General features: G+C 46.6%; 2 long non-coding RNA genes and 1 other non-coding gene across 5 annotated transcripts in view; 2 read left to right on the top strand and 1 right to left on the bottom strand.

Annotated features, from left to right (window-relative positions):
* Positions 1-1,722: 1,722 nt before the first annotated feature.
* On the bottom strand, positions 1,723-14,112 carry LOC110259275 (uncharacterized). 2 transcript variants are annotated; one of them, XR_014837039.1, is made up of 4 exons: positions 13,983-14,112; positions 8,836-8,901; positions 3,743-3,843; positions 1,723-1,832 (listed from the first exon to the last, which is right to left on the bottom strand). It is a non-coding gene; the product is annotated as an uncharacterized LOC110259275 (long non-coding RNA). The 2 variants fall into 2 exon arrangements; XR_014837038.1 differs by lacking the exon at positions 13,983-14,112 and having other exon boundaries at positions 8,836-8,970.
* Positions 4,969-15,106, top strand: part of LOC100521654 (uncharacterized) — a 131,715-nt gene continuing 121,577 nt past the window's right edge. For both annotated transcript variants that reach the window (XR_014837035.1, XR_002341493.2), the window contains exon 1: positions 4,969-5,170. This is a non-coding gene — a long non-coding RNA (uncharacterized LOC100521654). The remainder of the gene's footprint in view (positions 5,171-15,106) is intronic.
* On the top strand, positions 7,934-8,005 carry MIR670 (microRNA mir-670). The gene has a single exon (NR_162169.1). It is a non-coding gene; the product is annotated as a microRNA mir-670 (primary transcript).

Raw genomic sequence — 15,106 nt, 5'->3', positions numbered from 1 at the left:
ATCTGCGGGATATGGAAGTTCGAAGGCTAGGGATTGAATCAGAGCTGTGGCTGTGGGCCTACACCAAAGCCACAGGAACTCAGGATCCTTAACCCACTGAGAGAGGCCAGGGATTGAACCTGCATCCTCATGGAGACTAGTCTGGTTCGTTACCACTGAGCCACAAGGGGAACTCCCTCCTTAACTTTTCTTAAGAGCCATGACCACTGTCTGCACCATATTATGCTGCTCTGGTTAGTTCCCTGTTAATTGTCTCTCACTATCATGAAAAGATAAGCTTGGTGAGGTCAGGAACACGTCTTGTTCACTGATGCAGAACGTGCTTCCTTGCACATTGCAGGTGCTCTTCTTTTTGGCCGCCCCGTGGGGTATGGATCCAGCTGTGGCAACACTGGATCCTTAACCCACTGCACCTGGGCTGGAGATCAAGCCCACTGCTGCAGAGACACGGTGGATCCCGTTGTGCCACAGCAGGAACTCCTTAATCTGTTAAATGAATAAATGAGTGGACGAATCTGAATTTTTACTCAACTATAAGCTCCTTGAGGGCAAGCACCATGTTTTATATACGTGGGTCCTGGTTTCTATACACATAAGTCCACTCTAATGCTCACTGAGGGAATTTCAGGTTCTGGAGAGAAAATCTCCAACTGATTTTTGTCCCCATTAATGTGACTACATCTGTTTACCTATTCTATCACCTCCAAGGATGTCCTCATCACATTGAGCCCCAGAAGATCTACCAGATAGATCACTGTTTCTCCATTGATGAGCTAGGACCCACATTGTGTGTGTGTGTGTGTGTGTGTGTGTGATGAAATAAAACAAATGAAGAAATATCAGAGTACACTGCAAATAGTAAGGCTAAGAATTATTATCTTTCAGGTTTTGTGTATGTTATCTTCAGGTCCGGATATAGAATAAATGTCTTACTGTTTGTTGGCTATGGGCCAAAAACTCTGAACGTTCTAGATGCCCCCATAATGGTCATCTGTAGAAAGCATATAATCTTAATAGTTAAATAGCTAACATTTGTCATGGGTTAACTTTGTGGCAGACGCGGTGTCACGCACTTTCACATACATTACCTTATATTGTTCTTTCATCATTCCTCTTAATTCTAAGAGTAGAGTGTTGTTATCATTAGTATTCCCATTTTACAGGGGAGGAAACTGAGGCTTAGAAGAATTAAGTAACTTGCCCTTGATCACAAAGCTGGTGAACAGCTAAGCTGATGGTCCACTTTCAGAGCTCCCCTTAACTGCAAGCTATCTCCAGCAGCATCTGTTCTTTAATGTACGTAACTGAAAAAGCTCCCCTTGTTTTATGTCCATAACACAAACCCAGCATTCTGATGGGAGATTTTTTTCGGTAGCCAGTAGGAGCCAGTGAGGAAGGTGGCTTCAGGGACTTGTGCCCTGCTGAAGAGGAACACAGCCACAGACCACCCGTAGCCTGGCGGGAAGGAAGATGCCGCTGTCTTTCTGTCCTCAAATTTCCCTGGCAGGGTCCCCCATTGGCTGAACCAGAGATCTCAGCCTCTTAATGCAGTTGATGGTGGTCGACATCTAGGGGCACAGAAAAGAACAGAGAAAGTGCCAAGTGGACCTGGAGGGGCAAATGGAGACTCCCCAGGTCCCCATCCTCGGTGTGCAGACCAGCACGAAGTCCAGGGCCTTGGAATGCCCAGTCTTGGCTCCCGCAGTACTTGACAGCTCTCCACGACTCTCACCTCTCCCCAAAGGACAAGATCTGAACGGGCCAAGTGGAGCACTGTGTAGTCTTGGGCCACATTGCAAGCCCCTCCCTTGGCGCTCTCTTTGTTCACCAGGCTGCCAAGAGAGGAAAACCAAGCCAGAAAAAGAATTGGCCCCCCTCATCCACCTAGGCATTTGCAGCTCTGCCAGCCCCTGGGCATCTCATCCATGATCTAATCATGGGCGAGGTCAGTAGGTTTTTATACAGGCTGGGGATTCAACCATCTGAATGGCAGAAATGTGTGCCTCCCAGGGAAGAAAGCGGGGCCAAAAGTGTGTGTGTGTGTGTGTGTGTGTGTGTGTGTGTCTAAGAGGGGTGGGATAGAATATAGCCTTCTACCTAAAGGCATTTCCTGCTGTGCACATTTGCTCAGCCTTTGCAGGCAAATGTGTGGCTGCAGTTGTGGCTAAAACATGAATGAATGTCGTTGTGTGCAGGTGCATGAATGACTGTAAGTTTCTGTGAATGAATGCATTTGTGATGAGGAGTATATGGGAGCCTTGCAAGTGGGGTGGTGGCTTGCAGGTGTCTATCTGGACGGAAGCATGCACTGATCAGTGTCTTTACCAAAGTCTGTAAATACTGGGTTGGGGGGGGAGAGAGGAACACTGGGATTTCTCATAGCATCTCCCTTTTTGCTGCTGCTGCTGCTGCTGCTGCTGTGTTTGCCTTGTCCTCCCTGAACCCCCGGAGGGGAAATAAGGGAAAAGACAAGGAAAACCACACGTGGTCAATCTGTCATCAGTTGACGTTTGCTCCAAACACCAGAAACTGTCCTTAGATAAACTCTAGCCCCACAGCCTCCAGATTAGTCCTCAATGCTTCTCCTTGGTGCTCAGCAAGGGGCAGATGGGGTAAGGTTTCCTCTGCCCTCTACTCCCCTAACTTACTAGCCTGGCATGGTAGAATTAAGCATTTTCTGTACTTGTCTGAAAGTGTGGAGAATGCAAGATCTTACCCTTGTCTCTCTCTCTCAGCTAGATCTCAGGGAATTAAAGATAGGGCTCATTCATTTAGGAAATAATGATAAAGCACAAACAATTGGGTGATGATGAACTGAACACCTGACTTTGTGGGTACATCAAAAAAAAAATTGAAGGCCCTCTTAATTTTAAGTTACATTATTTAAATACATCACAGACACCCCTTCTACGCCACCCAAGGCCCCCCACATCCCTTGTCTTCCAAATACGTCCCAAGAGGGCCCTGTACACAATCGCCCTAATTAGTCCCCTCATTAACAGTCTCAGCAGAGGCCAAAGACTGAATGGGTCAGAGAAACCGAATTCTTTTATCACCCAGAGGCACAAGTACAGCACACTGGAGGAGACTGGGTCAGGGAGAGAGAGTTGAGACGCAAGAAATGTGGGCAATGAAGACTCTACAAAACTACTGTAAATTGTCCCCCTGAAAATAGAAAAATCGGAATATCCCCTTCCCCAAAGTTTTGACAGCGTCATCACTCACTCACTTTGCTTCTAGGGGAGAGGCACTGTACATTCACATATATAATTCGCAAGTATACAGAAAAATATGTGGTTGTAAAATAGACCTATTAGAACTGTATTACGAGCTACGTGACAGGGGCAGTTGCTCCCCCATAAAAAGCAGGTGTTTAATACACGCAAATTGCAATAATATAATCTAACCATCAGATTGACTATGGAAATTCCTCCCCCCAGTTTAATTTAAACCTGTTTGGGTGGGCTGCTGTGTCTTTTCTGCCAAGCAACCGTGAGAGGAAGGAGGATCCCAGAGCCTTTGCTTATGAATGTACTGTCTGCTGAGTGTGAAGGCCCTGGTGCTTTGTGTTTGTATGAATGGGGGTTGCATGTGCTGGTCAGAGGCCACGTGAGACACGTGGGGTGGGAATCATATCTTAAAAAGATGAATTGGGAAAAAAGGAAACAGTAAAGTGTGAATGGCATAGCTCTCCCCAGAGCGCCCCCTCTTCTTTATTACCCACCACCACAATGAGACGCACCTGTTTTATTAAAATTAATTCCTGGCTTTGCAAATATCAATAGATCGATATCTGCACTGTGTTCCACCCTTCAGCAGGACCACACCGCTAAAAGCAGAGAGCTGCAACACAAAAGATACTGCAGTCAGCTCAAGCAAGGGGTTATTTTTAGATCAGAAAAAAAAAAAAAAAAAAGAGAGAGAGAGAGAGAGAGAAAGAAAAAAAAAAAAGAAAGAAAGAAGCAGTTCTGGGTTTTTGCAATCTAATTTGGTCCCTTTTCTTAAGGAAGAAAAAAATCCCATCAATGGCATTTTCCATACAATCTGATTTCTATTTGGCTCCTAGAAAAAGAAGAAGAGATCTAGGGCTGAAAATTCTGGAGTTTTATGGCTGATTCCAGCTAGTAGCCTTTCTTCACCAGGCTCCAACTGAATTAATTTGATACTATTTTTGAAAGTCAGTGTTTCTAAGAGAGACCTAATGACGCACTGACGTCAATGCAGGTCAATAGCACACACTGCTGGAACTGGGCGTGCTACACCAAGCCAGAGCTGGAGCCTTTTCAAACAGCCCCAACTCTGCAAATATCCCAGCTTTGCGGGGAGGGGTGGGGGAAGCCAGGGTCTGGTAGGCACTGAGACCCCCCCATCCCCCTCCAGCACCTTCAAAATTGATGCATGTTTTCCTGATGCCAAAAAAGAAAAAAAGGAAAAAGAAAATCCAAACAGATATCATCAGACGCACTGCAGTGCAAAAAAAAAAAAAAAAAAAAAAAAAAAAAAAATTTAAATCATACCTGTCAAAGGAACCGTATGTAATCCGCGCACACATTTACGCTCAGAATGCAATGCATATCATTAGGGTCTGTCTATAAATAGACCCTGAGAATGTGTGCATCGGGATTTAGTCCCCAAACGGGGTTTTCGAACGTGGGTGATGAGTTCTTTGCTCTGATCAGTTACTCAGGAGGTGCCTGAATGTGTGGGGGTGGGAGCGTGGGAGGGGGGCTGCCTCCTCTCCCTCCTCCTTTCCTCTGGCTCGCCCCCTCCTTTCTTCTCTTTCTCTCCCCCCCTCCGCTTACCTCCCCTCTTTTCTCCCTCTCTCTCTCTCTCATTTCCTCTCTTTCTCTTCTTCTCCGTCTCTCCTCCAGTCTCCCCCACCCTCTTTTCTTACTCTCCCCCTCCCTCTCTCCTCTCCTCCCCCTCCCTCTCTCCTCTCCTTCTCCCTCCAAGTCTGGCACTGAACGCGAACTGTTTTGCTTTGCTCCGGGAAGAGTGCAGACACAGAACGTGAAATCCCGAGCTTTTTTGCGTGGTGCATTTAAAACGCTTCCTTATTTATATTACCCTCATTCCCTCACCTCTCCCACCCCCTCACCAGTCCTTCCAAATTTCCCTAGAAATCTCTGTAAAGCGTGCGGAGGGGAAAAAAGTGAAGGAGCTCGCCAAGGTAGGTAATACCATGCACTGTCTTGTGTTTGTCTTTTGCAAAGTTTATGATGTCAGTTGGTGGATGTTTGGAGGAGTAGAGCTGCATGACTGGCCATGATTCCTGTCTTTTTCATTGAACAATTATATTTGTACAAATCGCCTAGACTTCTGGAGCAGGCTTTCTTCGGGTTGGGTGTGTGTGTGTGTGCGTGCGTGTGTGTGGTGTGGTGTGGTTTTTGCAGGAGGCATGCCAGTTGGAAGACAGTCCTGTGGTGTCAAACTGGGGAGGGGAGGCGGTCTGCTCTCCTCTCCACCCTGATGGTTTGGTGTGTTTTGGGGGGGGAGGGGGCTTCTGGAGTGGGCAGTTTGTCCACTTTGTCATATTTTGATTGATTCTCATTCACCAAGTGGCTTCATTCTTGTAGTTATTTTGCATATGAAAATTTAGTTCGGAAAAGGCTTCATGAAGTCAGAGCAAAGTGGGGGAGTGTGGAGAGATGAAAAGAGTCAGGGCATGATGGTGGTGATGGTAGTGGTAACAGTTCTTGCATAAAGGATTTAATCTCTCTTCCTATTATTTGGAGAAAGGCCAAGTATTCAGTGGGTGCAAGCACAATAATTTTTTAAACCCTTATTAGCGGGTAAAATCAAATTTAAAAAAATGTTTCTCTTGCAAGAGCAAAAACTGCTACAGCTCACAACCACCTGTAGAGGGAAATCTTTATGCATGATTTCTAGGGCCGGTTGTGTGGAGGAAAACCGCCGGAAAAGGCGCCTGGCAAACTTTGCAGCTTGAAGACAAGCGAGGCTGAACTCCGCAGGGTGGACGGGTAGATCTCGGGGGCGGCAGCGGAGGAGGGAAAGGCTGGCGCCCAGCCAGGGCCTCGCACAGTCTGGGTAGCTGCGGAGTTGGCCTCCTTGTTTTGGGAGGCGGGTGCTGGGATGGGCCCGGACAAGGTGAACCAATGCGGGCGCGGGCTTGCAGGCTGTGGGTCGTGATGAGGGGGTGGGGGCGTTCTGCGAGGTCGGGGACGGGGTGGTGCCCGACGCCACGTGGGGGGGGGGAAGGTCAGAGGCCAGTTGTTCCAGCTGAGCCCTGGCTTCGCTGCTGCCGCCCACAGCAAGGTGGGTACCAACAAGTGTTTCTCCCGAGAAGATTAGTTTTGACAGAGACTTCAAGGGCTTCTCTAATCTGGGTAAATCCACCAGGGCTTTATTGTGTGTAGCAAAGAGAGTCATTCTTTGTTGGGAAGGAGCTTGGGGAAGAGAGGTGGTGGAGGGACAGAGAGAGGGGACTCTGAACATCAGCCATTTGACCTTGGGGGCCAGAGTTCAAATCCTCTAGAGGGTTGAAAAGGCTGAACCCTATCCCTTCTCCCCCCCCCCCATCTTTCCTTCTGAGCCATATGTTTAATGGGAACAGTTCAAGGCCTGGTGTTGGCTAAACCGCATCAATGGGAATTCCGTGACTGAGAGCAGGCTTTTTTTGGTTTTTTGTTTTTCGGGTTTTTTTTTTTTTTATAATCTAGGGAAGCAGGCAGCACTCTCAGCAGGAGTACTGTATTTTCCCCTGCAAATGATCTTCTAGAAAAGCTGAATCACCTCCACTCGGATGAGTGGCCACTTCTGGGAGGTGGAAGGCAAGTCTCTTTAGAGGGGGGAATCCCCCATCCATTGTCTTTAGATAGAGATGTGGGGGTGCCGTTTGAATGCCTGGTTAAAATGCACGTGGAAATATGGCAAAGATAAAAGGCAGTGGTTCTTTGGTGGGCTGCTGGTGAGAAGGACCACCCAGATGGGGATGTGATTCTGAGGCAGTGAGGTAGTGGCTTTTTTCCTTCGGTGGAGCTGGCTGGGTTACCAAAGTAACAGGAGAAGGGAATTGCTTTCAGCAGAGGGGGTGGGAGACTTTGGCGGGGGGGTGCTTGGACGTTAGAATCAGTGGTGCCCTTGTTAACCACCTGGCTCCAGAGCTAGACTCCCCCAGAGGTCTATACCAGGGGTGGGGGTGAGGGGGGGTAGAAGGGGGCGCAGACCAGCACTGAGCCTGCTGTTACTGTGAAGCACTGTCCAGCTAAGGAAGGCAGAGAGGATGGTGACTCCATCTGTATGGACCCGCTGTTGTGGGGTGAAAGCAGGCCAGCAGGCCCGACACCCACTGTTCCCATCACCTGTGGGCCTTGTTCATGAGACGGTCCCCTCGTTTTCCGTCCAGTGGAGGGCATAGGCTTTAGCCTAAGAGGCAGTAGGGTCACTTGTGTCCCTCCTTTCAGAAGGAAGTTAAAATCGTTTCAGTTCTTTCCCTAAGTCAACGAGGGTTTGTCTCCTGATGCTATAAAGGGAGAGGGGCATGCTTATTAGAAAAACTAGTCCTGGAAATATAGCCATGGGTCCCCCAGAGTCCCCCAAGCCCATCGGGATGGCTCTCCACCTTAGTTGTGGTCTCCCGAGGACCAGGTTCCAGAAGGACCCCTTTCACCCTAGCCTTAAAGCTGTTTCATGTAGGTCATCCAGCACCCCTGCTTCCCCAGGATCCATGTAAAGACCACCTCTCTCAGGTGTCACCAGGTGCCCAGGCACGTGTCACACACAGACCTTTATGTGCAGTGTACATGCACGAGTATGTGCCAGGACCACAGGTGCACGTGTGTGTGTATATGTGTGTGCAGCGTTGTCTCCACACATGAGCTCAAGAAGAGCACACAACAGAGCGGACTACCTTCATCTCTGTCAAGTGTGAAGATACCCATGGAGAAATGCCACCTTCGGTTTCGGGGTGGATCTGACATCCCTGAGTGTATGTGGTGAACCTGAATTTGCCTTGGGTTTCCTCATATTCATTCAGGAGTGTCAGTTCTCCCTTCACTCAACGTTGGAGACCGTTACGGCCAGCAGATGTCCACCTGCTTAGAAGACTCAAGTCCAAGTTTTCCCTTCATCGCCCTGGATGAGCCTCTGTTTCTCAAAAGAAAAAATAAGGGTAGGGGCAGGGCCAGCTACATAATTCGTGGGACCCAGTATAAAATACAAATGTAGGGGCCCTTGTTCGAAAAGCAGGAAAAAAGTGCTGTAAGAGCACTAAAATATAACGCTCTTTTCCCTTGAGTCTCTCTCTCCTCTTCTCATGATGTGTCTTATTTGCTGTTTAATGTCATGCTAAATATAAATAAAAACTTTTAATTCTTAGCATGAATTTTACCATCCATCTTTATAATGCGCAATGCTAGTTTTAAATGCAAATATACGAGCATTTAATTTATCTGCATATCATCACAATTGCAGTTTGTATTTTATAGGTTGCGTATGCATGTGTATTTAGTTCTTACCAGAACACACTGGACACGTTGAACAAAGTGAGCTCAGCTGCTTTTATCTGACTTCTTAGATGTGAACATTCTACCAGCATCTCTGACTTGAGCTTGTTGATGAGTAAGGAAGGACTGGAAGGAAAAGGAACTATGGGCTGCTCTATCCTTCCCTTCTGCTCTGCATCATCTTTTTGAGCATAGGTGGTGGCCAGATACAGGGAGGCAAGGCAAGTAAGAAATGAAAGGGTAGGTTCCTTGGACATTAGTGAATCATAGAACCCCATTGCTTTCTTTCTCCATGTGAGCAAGTTCTGGTTCCAATAGCATGACCTCTTGGTGCTACCTCTGCCCCCTCCCCGCCTTCTCATAGACTCACCATTGACTTGCTTTGTGTCTCACTGGGCTCCCACTGGAATTCTGTGCTCTGGGGGTCCTGCCAACCCTGTGGAGCAGAAAGGAATGGTGAACACATGTATGGCACTGGCATATCTCCTCTACGCAAGCATCCTCCATTGTCCCATAGACTTTACTTACAAAACACAAGTTTAAAGATAAAATTATTAAGAATTTCAATGACAAATGCTGTCCATTTCAATGACAGCAGAGGATTGAACCAAGCATGCAGCCCTTCTGAGCACAGGGACATGTGAGACGACACAAGTTGCACACCCATGAAGCCAACCTAGGCAGGAGGAGGTGAGAAGTAACCCAGATCCCAAACTGAGAACACTGTTGCTCACTTTTTCTCATCAAGCAAATAACCCATCTGCAGCAGAAAAGCTTCAGCAGCCTCCATTTTTCACCCATTGGGGTTTTCTTCTCCATTAACCAAGTCTCACTTTGTGAAAAGTCCACCACTTCCTGGTGATGGTGTCACAACTTTGAAGAGAGAATTCATCTCCTGATCTCTTCTGGGTCTGCAGAAGCCTTGGGTAGGAGCCCAGACCTTGGAAATGAAGCATCTGTCTAATGCCCACCCACCACTTTTAGGCTTGGCTCCATCAAGCAGATCTTCTGCCTGATATGTACATAGGTTTTACTATCTACAGTCAAATGCAAAAAAAAAAAAAATACTTAGCTTGTTTCATGAGTAATTTTTCTAATTGTTTAGTACTTAATTATTATTTATCTCACCAGTACTCTGAATTCTGCCCAGGGATCTCTCCGTCTAGGATGACAGGTTCTCAACAATGCCTTTGGTAAAAAATTCAGTTGATGTTAATATGGAAGAATTAGGGTTTGAGTCTCAAAAGGTCAAGAAGAAGACAGTCATATTCCTGATAGACCTCAGAAGAAAGGAACATTTTTCCTTCCATCATCAACTGCCTCCCTGCTCCTTATGCTCAAAGGAGCAAAGCTAGAGGGCACCTCAGATATTTAAAGTGGACTAGAATGGAAATAGAATGGCATTAAAAATGCATCCAACATAGAGAGCAAAGACACTATTGACCTTCCATCATTGGTTCAGGGACTTTGAGATTTGAGTTTTTCAACCTTAATCTGGTTTTTCTTTCTTTCTGGTCCTTCAGATGACAACACCACCCTTTTGTGAAATACTGAGCTTGTACTTAGCTACTGAGACTACCTAGAGAAAAGAGGAAAAGGAATTACTCTTATTTACTTTTTTATATAAACTTTACTAGATTTGGGGACTACTGCAGTGATAGCTCAAGTTGGTGGACTAGAAGAACCAAGCCATGAAGAATTATTTACTCTTTGGGAATGAGCCTAGCACAGTGCCTAATCCACACTGGATGCTTAATAAATGCAAGCTGATTCTGCATATGTCTCATTATTGTGGCAATCTGTTACAGTGAAAGACTCATGGGTTTGGCATCCAGCTACATAGATTCAAGAAACCAAGTGAATGTGTGATCTTGAGCACATTTAGCTTCATTGTGACCTGCTTACCTCACCTAAAAAGTGGGAGTATTCCCATTATAATGCCTCCCCCATGGAGAATGAAATGAGAAATGAGATGGCTTATCCAAAAGCACTCTGTTCTGCATACACAATACATGTGTCTGCACATATGTGTGTGCATAGAGGAAGATGTTAGATTTTAAAAACAAAAACAAAAACCCTGCCTTCCTCTCTCCAGTTTCACTTGACTGTAGAGGGAGATACAGGTCTCTGATAGGCTAGACTCTCACAAGATCATGAGTATAATGGTGAATAGTTCAGGCTTTGCAGCTGAACAGACATGGGTTCAAATCTTGGCTCCTGTATTTGGTTGGTTCGGTGGTTTTTGACAGGTTATTTAAATTCTCTAAGTCATGGTTTCTTGACACCAAGAGAAATGAGTGTAGTAATAGTACCTACTTCAAAGAGTTACTATGATTTATTGAGTAATTTGCAAAGGGCTTGGCACAGCATCATCCCAAGTATCTGATATATTACTATTATTTTTATTGTTATCTTTATTATTATACCTCTGGCCACCGATGGGCCCAAGGAAGCATCAGAAAAGTGGCTTGGAAACCTCTTTTCATGGCATGTTATGGGCCGGCATTTCCACTTACACCTTTCTTTCCTGGGTAGATTCTTCCTTTTCTGAAGCTAGCAGAGTTGTTCGTAGATCTTTTCACACACACGGGTGCTCCTCTTGGGAGATGCTGGGTAAAATCTACCTTCCCCCTCCTTACCCTCCTGAAAGTCAAAGGAACTATTTTCATTGACCCTGCCCAATAAGGAACAGGCCTGGGAAACTTTCCAGGACCCTTCCCCTTCAGCTCAGACCCCACAAACCTTTTTCTTCCAGCAGCTCCCTGTCCTGAAAGTGGAGGCCCCCAAGAGAGGAGAAAGTGGCCTAGTCAGTACTGAGCACAGGTCTGCACCTCAAGACCATGGGTGAAAGAAGGTCATCTGTGTTTGACCCACTGGAGCCCAAAGGGCAAGACTTGAGCCTCCTCCTCTCCACTGGGGCACACGTTCCAGGTTCTCCTTGGACATTGTGAGAGTCCCTCAGTGATTCCTGGGGGCAAGTATGACTGTCTCCTCCTCCTCCAGGTCTTGATTTTCAAGGACCTATTCTCTAGTGGAGAAGAGACGAAAGCAATCATTTACTTGATCCCCACAGCCTCACTGAAATCATGGAGGGTCCACTAGCTAGCAGGCCGTGTACTAGGCGCTGTGCATTCAGAGATGACCAAGACCTGGATCCTGTCTGCCACCACGGCGCTCGTGGTCTAAAACATGAACGTGGCCTTTAGCAGCCCACATTTTCTTTTGGTAAGACCTAGTCCTACCCTGAGTCCTTATGAACTTATATAAAGCCATTGCCTGACCAATAAGCCACCACCGGCTTCCTTTCCCTGTTCCAAACTCACGTGTCTTGGGTCCCATTATACCAGGAATTCTTTCATCCATCCATGAGTTTATATGAGCATGTTCATTGGTGTGGATGTACAGGGTGGAAAGGAAAAAGTTCCATCAAGATCCAGATTTTAGTGCAGAGACTTGGTACTATGTGGTGAGGAGACCAGGCTTTTATGGAAGTTCATCTTATTGACATTCCACCGGCTGATTATGATAGAGTTCTTGGGTCCCAGAATTACAGGACTTACCCAGGGAAGTCCTATAATTGGATATTAAGAACCACCGAGTCTGAGAAGAGAGTGGCTTCGTGAGGGTCCCAATCTCTCACCCTGGGGCAGCCGTTAGGATCCCAATTCACCACAAGGGCGATTTGCTTCGACTCATTTTTCTCTACGGAATTCACACAGATTGGAAAACAAAAATTGTTTGGAGAGGTGATGTAAGAGAAATGGGAAGAACAAAATAGCCGCTCTTCCTCCCCGAAAACGTTTCTCTAGCCCCTTCCTCCATGGCAAGAGGGTTTCTTCTGCTCTGCATTAACCTGTGGATGTATAAGCTCTTCAGACTTTTAAAAGCTAACCACCCACCACCTATATCGTGTGTGGTGGACATTTGGGAAGCGAAATCAATTAGCTTATTCCCTAACTTGGCCTGTGAGCTGGTGCAAGCTGACTCTCCCTCCAGGCTTTAGTTCCCTACGTAGGTTAGAAACACACCTTCCTTTCTTTTCTTAGAAGTGGGGTCCTGATTATTGGTAGCCTCCCTTATCAGCAATGACTATATTCTCTTATTTGTCCCCCAGTCTTCAGACACCCTGTGATCAGATAGCTTGACAGAACCAGGAGTCAACCAGGTTCTAGTCTAAGCTTCGCTGCCCTAACCTAGTGGACTTAAGGCGATTCACTTGGCCTCTCTTGACCTCATCTCTAAAACAAGGGGGTCAGAGTCCACCTGCCCTATAATTTATGTAATATCATGGCTGTTGCTCAGAGCAAGTTGAATAATTCTTGTCCTTAAGGAGCTCCTAGGGTGCCTGGAGGGTGTGTATGTCTTAAAGGTACTGGTGTCACTGTGAATCACAGTCTTAGCTTCTGTGGCCCTGGGGTGGAGAGGTTAGAGGTTGCTCAAACCTTTGATGGCAGGTTTCTTTGAGCCAATCAATCCTTGCACTGTCTGACTTCTACAGCAAACACACCACCAGCCCGAATATGGATCCCTTTTCATTTGGGACCTATACATGCCCAGCGTCATGCCAGCACCTTGGAGATCCTGCCATTCGGAGGAGAGAATCTCGCACAGGACTCAGAGCATGAACTAGACAGCCTGGATGAAAATCCTGCGTACTTAAATAGCTCTGAGACCAGTCTCTTCCCTGTCTCTTCATCTATAAGATGGGAATAATGATAGCGCCCACCTCCTAGGATTACCTGGAGGAGTAAATGAGGACGTGAAGTGCTTTGGACACTGCCTGGTGTATAACAAGTGATCAGTGAATGCTTAATATTTTATTAATGTTTTCCCCATTCTTAAGGCGTCTCTGTCCCTAATACCCCGCCCTTTGGAGTCCCTTTTAGGAGACAGTCATGCATGTGAAGGGGATTTCAGGAAAAACGTAAATACTCTGCAATCAGTCTGACTCTGGAGGGCTCTCTGCAGGATGCAGATGAAGAAGTTGCAGCATGTTGAAGGCTGGTCCTTGCTGAGGGCTCGATGCATATTTGTTTAAGTAAACTAGCCCACAGACCCCTAATCAGAGTGAACCCTTCATGTGCACGAGCCCTAGATATAGCCCTAGATATAGATTAGTAATTCCCTGCGTTACAATCCAGACCAAAGCTTTGTTTGGATTTGTAGCTGAATGTATCATTTTAAATCAATTGGAACCTATATATTTGCTAATACTAGTGGCCCAGAGCAGCAGTTTATTCCCTGAGTCAAAACATTTGGTATCAACCCTAGAGATGAGAGGATAAGAAGTCAGGGCAGGAGGGACCTGGGACAGGCATGGGCCCTCTTCCTGTAGCCAGTGGTTCTCAGGCTCTTAAGGCAGTATCTTTTTTTTTCCTTCTTGTCTTCAGAAGCGTACCTTCTTGTGGCTGTGGTGTAGGCCAGCAGCTAGAGCTCTGATTTGACCCCTAGCCTGGGAACTTCCATAGCCCCAGGTGTGGCCCTAAAAGGACAAAAAAGAAAAGAAAAGAAACCTACCTTCTTATTGGACAGCTTCCCTTTGTTGCCTCAAGGAGTGGAGGACAGCAGGACCAGTCAAGTTCATGGGGTGATGCAAGGCAGGGCCTTTGTCCTCTATGGTCAAGAAGACGTGCCTCCTAAGATGTTGCTACACCAGCCTCTGCTTTCCCTGCCTGGTCCATGCCGCTGTATCGAAGGCGCCAGCAGGGATCCTTAACCAGAATTGGGTGAACAGAGCCCAGCAAAGTTACAAGTCAGGGTAGATGGAGTCAGGGCTTGAGAGTTGCTGATAAAATCCATTACCTGTCCCCGATACCACCCCCAGATTAATGGCAGTTCCCAACGAGTCTTTTTTTTCCTGACATAGGGCCTAAAGAATTCTATTCCTGAACGAGGTCCCCAGCTGTCAGTCTTCCAGCTCATCCCCAAACTCTAAAAGTCCGGTGAAATTTCCCAAGATGTAATGAGTCCCTCCCTTTCGTTCTTTGGGGCTTGGCCAGGTGTCAGAGGGATTATCTTAGAGATTGAAAAGGAAGTAAAGAGCTTCATCCTGGTGGTAATTTCTTCTTCCCGAGACGGGTCACACTTACCCTATGGAAATGAGATGGTGGAATGAGAGGGAACATCAGATGCTTCCACTGGGCCTGACTGGGACTCAACAAAGCGTATCCCACTGTCCAGATACCCCTTGCCCTTGGACATGTCCCCCAATGCTGAAGGGAACTCCACTGTTGTCTGTTCTAGAGCATCCAGCTAAGGCTCAAAGAGGGGTTGCTTTGTATTGCAGAGTATGGCTAATACACTTAATAGCTCTTGGGCTCAAGGCAGGTTGTTCAGCCTCTCCAAGCCCCAGTTTCCCCATTTTAAAATGGAAATTGTAAAGGAACTGTTTCACTGGGTTGCTGTAAGGATTGACTTGGAAAATGGATACATACCTCTTAGCACAGTACCTGAGGTTAGCCATACTCAATAAATACCAGCTGTTGTTACCCTCGATGTCATTCCAGCAGAAAGAGGGAGAGGAGCATTCATATGTTCTTAGCTTCCTGCATGGCAAATCTGCATCTTATTCTGGGTTCCTCTTGAGCTATGCATCATCCTGTAAGTAGGTGAGACACAGAGCCCCATGGGTACCCTAAAAG

The sequence above is a fragment of the Sus scrofa genome, chromosome 2 (assembly GCF_054392235.1).
Source record: "Sus scrofa isolate SSC_HxYL_T2T_F1_AM1 chromosome 2, Sscrofa_HxYL_maternal_Yorkshire_Landrace_v2.0, whole genome shotgun sequence".
Classification (NCBI taxonomy): domain Eukaryota; kingdom Metazoa; phylum Chordata; class Mammalia; order Artiodactyla; family Suidae; genus Sus; species Sus scrofa.
Note: the sequence above shows the minus strand (reverse complement) of the source record. Positions and strands in the feature narration are given on the sequence as shown.